Consider the following 14,851-nt stretch of genomic DNA (forward strand, 5'->3'; position numbering starts at 1 on the left):
TCTCCGATACCAAGGTCCTTTGCAAACCCACAGGTTATCATCAGAGATTTGTCCACGAGGCAATTCAGATTTACAAACACAGACACAATTTCAACCGAGATGGTTTCAAATTAAGCAATCATTGGAAAGATGTGCTAAATCATACTAAACATTAAACTAATTTTCAATGGTACAGTATATTTATCCAAGTAGTGATATACCAAACTTTCACGGCAGCTTATTTTCCTTCATAACAACGTTTGCATTGTCAAATTCCCCTCCCCCTCCCCCCCCCCCCCCCCGTGTAAAGTGTTCTATCAGCACTTTAAGTGTTCTATCAACACTTTATGCTAATTCCTTTGTCAAAGCGTTTGGTTTCCCCCCACACAGCTTAAAGGACGCGACCTGGCTTGACTTTCTTAATTCCATCGCTGTCTTCGTGACAGGACGGTCCCTTCACCTGATGAAGGCCACTTGTGTTGTGGCCGAAACGTCGTGATTTTTGTTGTTTTATTTTTTACCTACGTGATTTTACCAAATAGAACCAAAGAGTATGGATCCTTGCAGTCACGAAAGCTTCAAATCTAGAATTAAAGTTTTAATTGTTTGGAAAACCGAGGCAGCTCTTTCTTATAGGCATAATCCCATAAATTAAATAAATATTCGGTATACATTGCTCAGTTCATGATGTTAGTATATCCACACATACCACCACTGAACTGTGGGCAGATCAGCAGTGCCTGTGGCTCTTCGTGGTCCATATTTGCCGAGTGCAACAGCTCGCACCCTTGGAAGGTCGCTCCATCACGAGATTCGACCATATGCGGTCAAGACAGAGCCACCACTGGACGTGTAGTGGAAAGCAGTGGATAAGCAGAAGAGGAGAAGCTGTTACACAGCTGTAGTAAGTTCAAAGCAGTAAGCTATAGAGGGGTTTTCAGGAGTTGAGAGGCTGAAACAATATATAACGCAGATCTGTAGATTTTCCGTTGTTGAAGAGTGAACATGTGTAGTGACATAGAATGGGTCACTAGGGCCCGTAGCGCTGGGAACTGGTACAGAGTGTGATTGTGGGTGTAGTATCCCGGCCTACCAACAGGGCAGGTAAAATGTGCCACTGGAGCGCGTAGCGCCGGTTGCTGGCAGAGAGGGGGGATCTGAGGGCACAGCAACCAGTCTGCCAGCAGGGCACGTGATATGCCGAGGTAAGGGATGTAGGGTAAAGGTGACAGAGGGGACACGTGGGGCGAAGCCCAGAACCTTCTGGTAGGTTCTATAAGGGGGCGTGGCCGAGGGCAGAGCCAGGTCACGCTGGGGAGGATTAAAGGGAGGTCCCGACGCTGGGTCGGGGCTGTCGTTTGGAATGGAACCCGTCGTCTACGCAAGTCTTCGTCCCCGTCTTCACCTCCTTGGCGTTGTGGGTCAGGCAGTATGCCGGCTGTCCTGACCCATGTGTAGTTATCCCCTGTACTAAATATATAATAAACGTGTGTGCCTGCTACTATTAATGTCTCTGGAGTGACTACTACACATGTAAAGGGTCGTTGGTGACTAAGTGGAGATAAGTACGGCTCACGGAGAAGACCCACAAAAAACACCGGCATCAAGTGGCAAGCAGTAACCAACATGAGCTCTAGAGTGACTTTATAGCTACAAGTTCATGGACGATTATCACGGTGAAAATGTATGTCAAGCTGTCGCCTGACGGGGAGAGAGAGCTGTGCTGTCTATACCCACGAGGAGATCGTGTCTGCACATCGTCAGAGTTGAGCATTGAGAGCACAGCTGCTGTGCTGTCGTATGTATGCTTGTTCAACTTATTTCGCACCATACGTAGCCAACCATGCTAATCGGAGGTGCTGTCATTATTTACCCGCGTCATCGTCATGGCGGGTCCTTCGTTCATGTCCCCACTGCTGGTGTGTGGCTGTGTCAATCACCATCGCGCTGTCGACATCGATCTACAGCCGAGAGAAGCGCTTATTAATCAACTGCAAACTAAGAATACTAGACTATTGCTCAAAGTCAAATTAATCACTAAAGAATCACAACTATACTTCGAGTATGTGGTATCAAGTCCTTACTAATTTTCAGAATCTTTAATTTAGATAGGAGGAATCGGTCGGGCCATGAAGCAATTTTTCACAGATGTCCAGTAGGGGCAGGTCAGCAAGTTCCAGTTGTGCATACATATTTACTGCTTTTGATGTCGGATAGTTGTATATTCATTGCTTTCACATACAGAGCATTGCCTATTTGATCTGCTTTTTGATAACTATGCCAATAACATTCGTACCAATATAATTATAAGTAGTACCGAACACCGGTTGCATATTAATATCTGGTACTTTGGCTCTTAGCAAAGACTTGCTTGCATTAAGGTAATGTTTACCACGTGTGTGGTTTACCAGTGGGTTCAACCATTCTGTTACATGTGTAGTGTTCGATTTCACTCGGACAACTTTTGTCTTTCTTCGAACACCGCTTTATTTACAACTCTCCGCATGTCCTCAATATTCCACAGTATCCTGGTCGCCACGGCTCGCTCGCCGTGCTTCACTCGACTCGCTCGCCACCTTTGTCTCTCCACTCCCCACTATTACTTCGCTTACTCCTCACGATTACTTCGCTTACTCCACCGCTAACTTCTTCGTCTCCGCTCTTCGCAATCACCGTCGCTATGCTCTCTCCACTGCGAGCTACTTCATCTCTGCTCTCCGCTATCACCGACGCTATGCTCTCTCCACTGCTAACTCTCTCTGCTCTCTGCTATCACCGACGCTATGCTCTCTCCAATGCTAACTTCTTTGTCTCTGTTCTCCGCTATCACCGTCACTATGCTCTCTCCACTGCGAGCTACTTCTTCTCTGCTCTCCGCCATCACCGACGCTATGCTCTCTCCACTGCTAACTGTCTCTGCTCTCCGCTATCACCGACGCTATGCTCTCTCTAATGCTAGCTGCTTCTCTTCTTCAGCTCCGCTATCGTTACGCTCTCTCTACTGCTAGCTGCTTCTCTTCTTCAGCTCTGCTCCACACTCTGTTTCCAAACTCCGTCTCCAACTCTGTGTCCAAACTCTGTCCCCAACTCTGTCTCCAAACTCTCCTCCAAACTCCACGTCTTGCCTCGTCCAGCTCCCAACTCCAACTCCCCACTCTAATTTCCGACTCCCCAATTTATCCCCGCTCTCATCACACCCCAATTAATCAACCCGCGTCCCAACGGTGCTTAGCGTGCCCTCTGCACCTGTCACCTCGCCAGACTTCAAGACGCCACTCCAGCCTTGACAACAACACCAACCAATCACAACCGTCCTTGGCTCCCCCAGCTTAATTGCCCTAACATAACCTGTACTGTGTTTGCCTTCGCTACAGGCTGACCCAACATGACCCGTAATGACTTTGCCTTCACAACAGGCTGACCCAACATAATCCGTATTATCTTTGTTATCATGCAATCACACTGTTTGCACTACGCACCTTCCTACTCCACTACACATGTGATGATATCAAACGAATCAGATTTCAATGGGTTACTTTCATTATTAAAATATACCCTAGACAACGAAAGCCCCAAATAACAGACAAATACCAATTTGAATGACAACAGCCGCTATTCCCCACTAAGCGGCGGTGACATCACAACTCTGAGGCAACGTGAAGTGTCGAAGCCTCGCAGGCAGGAGGTTATTTGTACATCAGCCCATCTCTTTTCCAGCCCGTCGCACTGTGATCTATCTAGCCTTGTGGTTAAACCCAGGATGGATGATCGGAGGCACACACGGCACATACGGGCAATGGAGACGCTCCCGCTGCTGCTGCTATTGAGGCTCGCGCTGCTCGCTGTGCTGCTCCCTCTGTTTCCTGCAGCTGCAACGGAGAGAGGATGGGGAGAGGGCGAGAGAGTGTGGGGGTGGAGGAGGGGTGGAAGAGATGAGTGTACCAACGAGATAGAGGGGTGTATGGAGAGAGATGGGGGGGGGGTCTATGGAGAGAGAGAGAGGAGTGTATGTGTAGAGGTGTTAACTACGCGCTGTTGCGTAACCTGCGTTGCCACCAGGGCAGTGCAGCATTACCCCTGGGTACAACGGTTGGGGTCAGTCGAGGTGAAACGGATCGTGGCCAGGGTTTGGTGCGAACCAATCAGACGGTTCCACGTGGGAATGTATGATTGGTTCTACCTGGCCACGAATGGGTATAAGACGGGTGACCCAACGGACCTCGGGGAGTTCTCTCCCTGCACGAAGACAGAAGACTGGGCTGAAGCCTAGCTAGGACCCTGGACCAGCCTTTCAGCCCTTCTAAGGGCGAAGGCTCGGCATACCCAGTGGTCAGGACCCACCGGGCCAGCGGTGGGTCAGATAGCCTCCCCTAGGTCCTTGCCGGAGGACTAGGATAGCGGTAGACGTGTGAGTCCCGCAAGTCCGGAGGTTGTACCTCCTTAAGTATCAAGGAGGTTAGCGGTAGACGTGTGAGTCCCGCCAGGTACGGAGGCTGTACCTCCCTAGGGTATCGGGTGAGGGGACCGAATATCCCTCTGTGTGTGTTAAGCGTTGCATAAGGAAATAATACAATAAACAGAGTGTGCCTCCTAAAGAAGTCTGCTCGTCCTTACAACACTACATATGTAGAGAGAGGGGTGTATGGAGAGGGGGGTGTATGGAGAGAGGGGTGTATGGAGAGAGGGGTGTATGCAATGGTGGAGCCAGGATTTTCAGGTAGGTGGGGCAACCCCTCCAGCAACCAAAAAATATAGCAGTCGTTAGTAAGTGAAGACTTGTCCCTTGCTTTTTATTCGACGTGTGTGATCGGCATCACGCTCGCTGAAGGTGAATGCCTTCAGGGAAGTCGTGTACTGTATACGCAAATGCGCACAATTCTGAGTCACTTATAACTGCTTTTCCGTTGCTTATTGCCAATTATGGACTCAGACTATTGCTCTATCATATCATAGAGTCGCTGGTACGTAATAATATGCTACACATTGGCAGTGGGGGTCGCAAAATGCCGTTTTATTACAAATAAACCCCAATGATCCGATCGAAATTAAGGATTTCAATCGGATCATTGGGGGGGGCACGTGCCCCACTCCATCCCGACTGGCTCTGCCAGTGGGTGTATGGAGAGAGTAAGAGGGGTGTTTGACTTTCAAACCACTTTTTTTGCTGCAAGCAGCAAAGGCGATGGAGCCCATTTCGATAAAAGTCACAGAATACAGCCTCACGTCACCAAACACTACCCGCGGCACGTGCGCTGCAGGCGCAACACAAACAACACGTCATTACGCACGCCATTAAATGCAGAATGCCGTTTGCACTGGTGCAGAGGGCTTGACCGGCCCTCCATTGTTCAAAGAACATGCGCGCGTCGTCAGCATTGAAGTGGTACGCGTGCTCCAGCTGGCTCCGTGCCTTAAGCAGGCCCCTGAACATTGACACTGCAGAGCAGCCGTCAGTGTCGCCTTGAAGCATCTTTTTCCTGGTCTTGTAAACTGCCATTTTTGCTTGGGCATAGACGAAGTTTGTAAAATCGTGGCGCTTATTAGCCAGGCAAGGCATATATGAAACTGCTCTTGTAAAAAGGTTTATGCAGAGAGAGGGGTATATGGAGAAAGAGGGGGTGTATGGAGGGAGAGAGTGTATTTAGAGAGGGGGGGTAAAATAGATGTAATTTCCATTCACAGTAACTGAGGAAAAACTGGTCCTAACCGGTTAAGGGATTTCCTTACATTTGCCAATGCCTCGCATTAAGCGTAATAACTTTTAGCTCAGAAACATAGGGGCTGCCGTGGTGCCAGTTTTCAGTGTGGAGGTAACCGGTTTAAGCCGATCTCCTGGCCGGGAAGCCAGTTTAAATAATGGGGCAAGTGTCCCTAATGCCCCGCTCTGTTCACCCAGCAGAATAAATGGGGGCCCCCACAGTTGTTCAACCATCAGATACCGCGTGTGGTGGGGTAAAGTGTAGGTACGCCCACCTCTTCCTCATAAACTTTCACTGGAAACGATTACTGGTCTGGTTCATGGGCAAAGCCTGACTTGTAAGCATGTGTTTGTATGAAGATGGCAGCCTTCACGCGGTCCACTTTGTTCAGTGAGAGTTACCATCAGAGACGGTATCCCTCCAGAATTCCTCCATCACTTAGGTCCTATGGGACTCCAATTTCTGATACAACTGAACACAAACACCATGAAAACTGTAGATATAAAAAATAGAAAAAATTAAAGTAAATAAAATAAAAATAAAACTTACAACGTTTCGATCACAACACAAGCGATCGTCATCAGGAGGAAAAAAGCCCCCTTTTTCCACCTGATTACGATCGCTTGTGGAGGAGGCCGTGATGGTGTGGAGGCCGTGATGGCGGGGAGGAGGCCGTGATGGCGGAGAGGAAGCCGTGATGGCGTGGAGAAGGCCGTGATGGCATAGAGGAGGCCGGGATGGCGGGGAGGAGGCCGTGATGGTGGGGAGGATTCCGTGATACACTCATTCATCTTACACTGACTCAATCACACATCATACACTGTCTCACTCACACATCATACACTCACTCACGCAACCACTGACCCATTCACTCATGATACACTGGGAGTGTCATGCTGCCAGCTATGGCTGCAAGTTTGGTCGTACATGTTATGTGTATCGTTTATTTTTACATTTGAATCACAGTTTCTATGATTACTGTTGTTACATTGTTTTTATAGCTTTATTTTGGTGATTTCGAAAACATATGGTTAAGCCATGTTTCTTGCGGAAGTGCGGAGTTGGCTTGATAACTTTAATCTAAATTGTCTTATGGTTGTTATTGTTTGACTTGCATCTCACTGGGATTTTTGCACACAGCCTTGTAATACTGTGTTTTTTTTCTGGAAAATTTGCTGGTTTATCCAGGATGTTTCTGTTGCACGTCGTCGATTTAAGATGTTCTCTGTTCATTTTTTGTTTGTTGCGGTTGCACCCGACTCAAATGCCGCATGGCTCACAGGGCTATACCTAATAAATGAAAAAAATACTTGATATCTACGTGACTTTACCGAAAGAACCAAGAATATGAATTCGTGCAGTCACAAAAGTTTTAAGTCAGTCATTACTCTACCTAAACTGGGCAAGCTAACTGACAACCCGGACAGCTATAGGCTGATATCACTCCTGTGCACAATCTTTAAACTCCTGGAACGCATCATCCTCCAGAGAATCAGCCCCCTCGTTGAGCCAGTGATCACTGAAGAACAAGTGGGATTCCGGCCTGGATGCAGCTGCTGTGACCAAGTTGTGGCCCTTGCAACGCACATCGATGCCAGATTCCGGAAGAAATCCAAGATCGGTGCAGCCTTTTTGGACTTGTAATCGGCCTACGACTGGATTAAGGGCTTGATGTTGAAGTTTGCAAGAACCATTCTCTGCCTCAAAACAATGCTGAGAAATAGGCGACTGCATGTCTATGTGGCCAACAAATCGAGCTCATCATGGTTCTTCAGCAATGGATTACTACAAGGTTCATTGCTCTTGACAACGCTCTTCAACGTCTACAATGACATGCAGCCAACCAGGTCGCGCAAATGTGTTTATGTGAATGACCTTGCTCTGGCAACACAAGCTGCCACTTTCAACAACATCGAATCCACTCCGAACCAAAACCTAAACACCATGGCTTAAACCAAAACCCCAAAAATTAACAGTCACCGCTTTTCATCTTGATAGTAGAAACGCCAAGTATACTGTGAAAGTGACCTTCTACGGCAATAATGTGCGACACAACCCCAGTGAAATCTATCTCGGAGTGAAGCTGGACCAACCACCTGAAAAAGGTAACTGCCAAGACCAGTATGGACCAGACGTAGTAACACTCGACTTGTTGATGTCCAACTGAACATTGCAATGCGGTGTATCACTGTAATCCTGAAGTTGACCCCAACACCCTGGCTGCCCGTGCTGTCACAAATCTTTCCCGCATCTATCTGCAGAAAAGCTGCAACCCTTCGGAAAATCCTGGGAATACAAGAAAACAGTTGCCTTCCCATTCACCAGGACCTCAATAACGTCCCTCGTCATTGCTTGAAGTCACGCAATTCTTGCAGAAGTGCGGAGTTGGCCTGATAACTTTAATCTAAATTGTCTTATGGTTGTTATTGTTTGACTTGCATCGCACTGGGATTTTTGCACACAGCCTTGTAATACGGTGTTTTTTTCTGGAAAAATTGCTGGTTTATCCAGGATGTTTCTGTTGCGCGTCGTCGCTTTAAGATGTTCTCTGTTCATATTTTGTTTGTTGCGGTTGCACCTGACTCAAATGCCGCATGGCTCACAGGGCTATACCTAATAAATGAAAAAAAAATACTTGATATCTACGTGACTTTACCGAAAGAACCAAGAATATGAATTCGTGCAGTCACAAAAGTTTTAAGTCAGTCATTATTCTACCCAAACTGAGCAAGCTAACTGACAACCCGGAAAGCTATAGGATGATATCACGCCTGTGCACAATCTATAAACTCCTGGAACGCATCATCCTCCAGAGAATCAGCCCCCACGTTGAGCCAGTGATCACTGAAGAACAAGTGGGATTCCGGCCTGGATGCAGCTGCTGTAACCAAGTTGTGGCCCTTGCAACGCACATCAATGCCAGATTCCAGAAGAAATCCAAAATCGGTGCAGCCTTTTTGGACTTGTAATCGGCCTACGACTGGATTAAGGGCTTAATGTTGAAGTTCGCAAGAACCATTCTCTGCCTCAAAACAAAGCTGAGAAATAGGCGACTGCATGTCTATGTGGTCAACAAATCGAGCTCATCATGGTTCTTCAGCAATGGATTACTACAAGGTTCATTACTCTTGACAACGCTCTTCAATGTCTACAATGACATGCAGCCAACCAGGTCGCGCAAATGTGTTTATGTGAATGACCTTGCTCTGGCAACACAAGCTGCCACTTTCAACAACATCGAATCCACTCCGAACCAAAACCTAAACACCATGGCTTAAACCAAAACCCCAAAAATTAACAGTCACCGCTTTTCATCTTGATAGTAGAAGCGCCAAGTATACTGTGAAAGTGACCTTCTACGGCAATAATGTGCGACACAACCCCAGTGAAATCTATCTCGGAGTGAAGCTGGACCAACCACCTGAAAAAGGTAACTGCCAAGACCAGTATGGACCAGACGTAGTAACACTCGATTTGTTGATGTCCAACTGAACACTGCAATGCGGTGTATCACTGTAATCCTGAAGTTGACCCCAACACCCTGGCTGCCCGTGCTGTCACAAATCTTTCCCGCATCTATCTGCAGAAAAGCTGCAACCCTTCCGGAAATCCTGGGATTACAGGAAAATAGTTGCCTTCCCATTCATCAGGACCTCAATAACATCCCTCATCACCACTTGAAGTCATGCAAGGCCTTTTGGACCCATGGGCTTTACCTTCAACGAATACAAGAAAACAGATGCCTTCCCATTCACCAGGACCTCAATAACGTCCCTCGTCATTGCTTGAAGTCATGCAATCCCTATTGGACCCATCCACTTAACCGTCAACGATGTGAGTTCAACCCCAATGAAGCTTGGATATCTGAATGAAATTCAAAAGAACTCACAAACACCTTGTGAAAAACCCAACGCAGACGATTCCTGGTTTTGATCTTCCATGAAGCTCATGATCCACCCTAAACCACATCCGCACAAACCATGGCAGAGATGGATACCTGATGCCGAAATAGAAATAAAAAAACTCCCCAGTGTGCGACTGTGGTCATCCAGAACAGACTGTACAACATATAAAGATGCAATGCCCAATCCACAAATACAAAGGAAACATTACAGCGATGCACTCTGCTGCTCCTGACGTGGCTGTCTGGCTTGACCACCTAAATGTAAAATTATAGTTGTTTCTCTGCGTCTACATCAACCACACGAAAGAATACGATTTGATAACCATCAGACATCAGAAGTGTATAACCCGTGATTTTAATCAGACAGTTTAAATGAGAACAGAGATGTTAGAATTGAGATGGAAATAGATGAAACTCGGTGGTTACAAAACTTTTGATGCAAATTGTGTGCGAAATCTCGGAACTATTAATAGACAATCAGACGCGCGTCGCAGATTTGTAGGATTGTCTAATGGTAATAACAACAGATTAGACAAATAAAGAGCAGATTTACGGACGGTATCCTTGTGAATGAAAATGCCCCTGCAGTGAAAATGTCTTCACACTCCAAGGATATTTGTACAGTCATGGCACAGACGAGGAGGTCACAGTGGTGCGTGCTCCTGTACGGAGTTCCCACAGCGAATTGTAACACAGCTCGGCAAACCTGGTTTAGCTTTGTTTAAGTGACCCGAAGAAGCAACCCGACATGCTGCTACATCACTGGCTTGAAATGTTTATCACGTAATTAACTCTTACTGGCCACATCAAGAAATCGGAACCAATACAGCTCTGCAACCTTAAGTGGTACCAACAAGGGCAATGTCTGGCCTGGGCTGAAGGACGATTATTCTTAAAATTCGGGCTGCCTTTGCTCTTGGCTCTCCACATTTTTCAACAGCCGTCATTCACCACCTTGTGGCGGTTACATTACCACAGCGCTTGTGCCAGACTAGGTCCACTTTGATTCCATGTGAAGTTCCGAAAGCTCGCTGTCAGGAGGTCACAGGGCAGACCCAGATATTTTGGATTGACTCACTGAGATGACTGACATAGCAGCACCTGTGCTCCCTCCTGAGTCTCAACTCTTCATCAGGAGGGTCCTGCCAGGTTTTTGCAGCAGGTGGCGATGTTGCTGCTGCTGTATGTGATCCCAATTGAATAATTTGTAGGAACATTTTTAAGCATTGGGACGTTTTGACCAACACCCATTAAATGCTATGCTTTTTGTAATTTATTAAAAGAAACAGAGAACCTAGAGGAAACCCCTGCAAAACCGGGGGAGAACAAACACAGAGGAACATGCGAGTTGGGAATCGAGCCCAGGTACTTCCTACTGCTGTTATTGCTGCAATGCTCACTCGATTGTGACACTGTAAACCTCGAATCTAAGTAAAATTACTAATTACAATCAAAACTGTATTGTTTTTATTCCTCTAACTTGAGTGATGTTCTTTATTTTGGTCATTAAAATGGAACAATGCGTCTTCTTTGTAAGCCCACTGGCGTCAGTGCAGTGGACATAATCTTTGATGAACATCTTTGATGAAGATAATGTTCACTGCATTAATACAATAGCTGTCTATTTGGATTTAGAACATCTTAACACCTCCTGTATTCTTACCAGAAATGATAAAATCTATTTTTTTCATAATTTTGATACCAGCAAACTGCTCCACCCGAGCTATTAATGCTTTTAGATTTCCATTGTCTTTGTACTGTTCGCTTTTTGGCATTCTCTGGTCTAACACCGGTGAGACAAGGCCGTAAAGGAGGTTGTCTGGTGTAGGTCAATCAGTTTCAAGGACAATGCATACATGATTATCATAGCATGTTTGTTTGCATGTATTACCACAAGCATGTATGGTGAATGCAGACTTTGGTGTTTGCTCATCTTAATATCTCCTGTATGATATCCGGCATGGGTAAAGGCTTTTCCTTTTTTCATCATCTTGATACTGGCAAAAGAATCCCATGGAAGAAAAAAATGCATGAGCTCCTTTTATCCTAAGCCTATCTTGGCAGCCTTTTAAATTAAGTTTTAATATTTCCTACACTTAATTTACATTAGAAGTTATGACTTTGCCACCAGCAAATATGATATATGCTGAATGTTTTTTTTAATCATTCATATTCATCTTCTTTGGTTCTTTCGGTAAAGTCACGTAGAATGAGAATAAAATAATAAAATAAAATAAAACAATAAAATTCTCACGACGTTTCGGCCACAACACAAGTGGCCTTCTTCAGGTGAAAGGAACAAACCTGTCGGGACGACAGAGCTTCAATGAACGCCGCTAAGATTCGCAGTGTCTTTTAAGCTGGTTGAGAGAAGTGAGGCACCTTGACAAAGGGGTTTACATATCAAACTGGAGAATTTAGCATTGAAACAGTTGAGGGATTAGCTTGTGACTGGTCACAGACATAGCTATGCTCAAGTCAAGGCCTACACACCTACAGAGGCACCTCGTGCATGGACGCCAAAGGGGTTGCAACAACTCAACTATCATACAGTAAACCGATATGAAAAAAACCCTAAGTCTAAATTACATCAATATAACAAATGTACTCAATATATTCTTCAATAAGCAGAGCTATTAACATCAACTGGGTATACACTACACTATATAATGAATACCATATAGTAAACAGATAAAAAACTAAAATATAAACTGCCTCAATGTTATCAATAAACTCTATATATTCTCCAATCAGCTGAGCTACCAACAATAAGTCGTTATATATCACGATGCTATATGGCGAAAAAAATGGGTGGATTCTTACCCTCCACATCAGCACCACGGACCGCTACGAGCCCCGTTCAGACGGACGAGTCCATCATGGTCGGAACAGAGGAGAGAAACAGCTACGAGGCGCTTTTATAATCATGTTATAAACCATACCATTAACCGTGGTGTGAGAAGTATTAAGAGTCAATGCCAGCGAAAGAGCTGCGGTCTGAAGGTCACCATAAAATAATTAATTAAGAACCGAAATGGTTTAAAACATCTTTCCATATAGCATCGTGATATATAACGACTTATTGTTGGTAGCTCAGCTGATTGGAGAATATATAGAGTTTATTGATAACATTGGAATGAGCTACAAGACCATTCCCAAGCAGCTTGGTGAGAAGATGACAAAAATTGGTGCGATTATTCGCAAATGGAAGAAACACAAAAGAACTGTCAATCTCCTTCGGCCTGGGGCTCCATGCAAGATCTCACCTCGTGGAGTTGCAATGATCATGAGAACGGTGAGGAATCAGCCCAGAACTACATGGGAGAATCTTGTCAATGATCTCAAGGAAGCTGGGACCATAGTCACTAAGAAAACAATTGGTAACACTACGCCGTGAAGGACTGAAATCCTGCAGCGCCCGCAAGGTCCCCCTGCTCAAGAAAGTGCATATACATGCCCGTCTGAAGTTTGCCAATGAACATCTGAATAATTCAGACAACAACTGGGTGAAAGTGTTGTGGTCAGATGAGACCAAAATGGAGCTCTTTGGCATCAACTCAACTCGCCGTGTTTGGAGGAGGAGGAATGCTGCCTGTGACCCCAAGAACACCATCCCCACCGTCAAACATGGAGGTGGAAACATTATGCTTTGGGGGTGTTTTTCTGCTAAGGGGACAGGACAACTTCACCGCATCAAAGGGACGATGGGCGGGGCCATGTACCGTCAAATCTTGGGTGCGAACCTCCTTCCCTCAGCCAGGGCATTGAAAATGGGTCGTGGATGGGTATTCCAGCATGACAATGACCCAAAACACACGGCTAAGGTAACAAAGGAGTGGCTCAAGAAGAGGCACATTAAGGTCCTGGGGTGGCCTTGCCAGTCTCCAGACCTTAATCCCATAGAAAATCTGTGGAGGGAGCTGAAGGTTCGAGTTGCCAAACGTCAGCCTCGAAACCTTAATGACTTGGAGAAGATCTGCAAAGAGGAGTGGGACAAAATCCCTCCTGAGATGTGTGCAAACCTGGTGATTGCCAACAAGGGTTTTGCCACCAAGTACTAAGTCATGTTTTGCAGAGGGGTCAAATACTTATTTCCCTCATTATAATGCTAATTAATTTATAACATTTTTGACATGCGTTTATCTGGATTTTGTTGTTGTTATTCTGTCTCTCACTGTTCAAATAAACCTACCATTAAAATTATAGACTGATCATTTCTTTGTCAGTGGGCAAACGTACAAAATCAGCAGGGGATCAAACACTTTTTTCCCTCACTGTATGGGCAGCGTTTGGTTTATGGGCAGTGTTGAGTTTATGTGCTGATCTATTTTTGTAAATTATTGTTATTACCTTGATTTGAAACTTTCGTGACTGCAGGAATCCATAATTTTTGTTTCTTTCGGTAAAGTCATGTAAGTAGAAAAAAATAATAGATCACGACGTTTCGATCGCAATGCAAGCGATCGTCATCAGGCGGAAGAAAGAGTGAGTGTTTTCATTATGCTTAAATATGTACATTATTTCGGCCTTGGTTTGTGAGAGCTTGGATGACTCCATAGATCAGGCACAATGGTCATTCTTGATTTGAATGGTCATTGTAATATTCGGTATTTTCCAGAATCTTATTATATAGAGAAACTTTTCATAACACTCAATGCTTCATAGCAATAGAGCACCTGGGTTAAATTTACAACTGGGGCACCCTTCTGTGTGGAGTTTGCATGGTCCCTCCACCCCCCCTGTTATGTAGAGTGTGCGAGTGAAGTGTGTTTTCTCTCCCCTGCACTGCATGGATGATTTCTGGGTTCTGCGATTTCCTGCTTTAACTAAAACACATTCCAATGCTGAAAAAAATTCCTCCAAAAGTATTCAGCAAAAAAATACGCACGGAGAGGCAACATCAACTCCCTTCCGCAAAAAAAAAAATTCGATAGGACTTTCCAGAAAAATAGTATCCAGACTCAGTGAGGCATTCCTGGGTAAACAAGAGTAACAACACATTGCAAATAAATAATGAAATGCTACTTTGGTTATTTAAAAAAAATCGAACATGCTTCTCCCTTTCTAGCAATAATACAGGGGATGTTAAGATGTTCAACGACAAAATAGACACCGATTATCACAAGGCATGGAGTCTGCATTAACCACATATGCTTGTGGTAAAACATGCGAACAAACATGCTCTGAAAATAAATTTGATTGCTGGCCGTTTTTTGTGAATGTGTGCCTCATATGCTAAAGCCCGTATGTAGCCTTGTGGGGTGTAACT

The 14,851-nt window shown here is 45.2% G+C and overlaps 1 protein-coding gene across 2 annotated transcripts in view; it reads right to left on the reverse strand.

Annotated features, from left to right (window-relative positions):
* LOC142907714 (uncharacterized) overlaps window positions 1–14,851 on the reverse strand; it is a 43,223-nt gene that overhangs the window by 25,401 nt on the left and 2,971 nt on the right. For both annotated transcript variants that reach the window (XM_076057368.1, XM_076057366.1), the window contains exon 2: window positions 3,771–3,848. The gene's annotated coding sequence lies outside the window, so the exon portion shown is untranslated. The remainder of the gene's footprint in view (window positions 1–3,770; window positions 3,849–14,851) is intronic.

Source organism: Petromyzon marinus, chromosome 82 (genome assembly GCF_048934315.1).
Source record: "Petromyzon marinus isolate PM22_M1 ecotype Great Lakes invasive population chromosome 82, UKy_Petmar_22M1.pri1.0, whole genome shotgun sequence".
Lineage (NCBI taxonomy): Eukaryota > Metazoa > Chordata > Hyperoartia > Petromyzontiformes > Petromyzontidae > Petromyzon > Petromyzon marinus.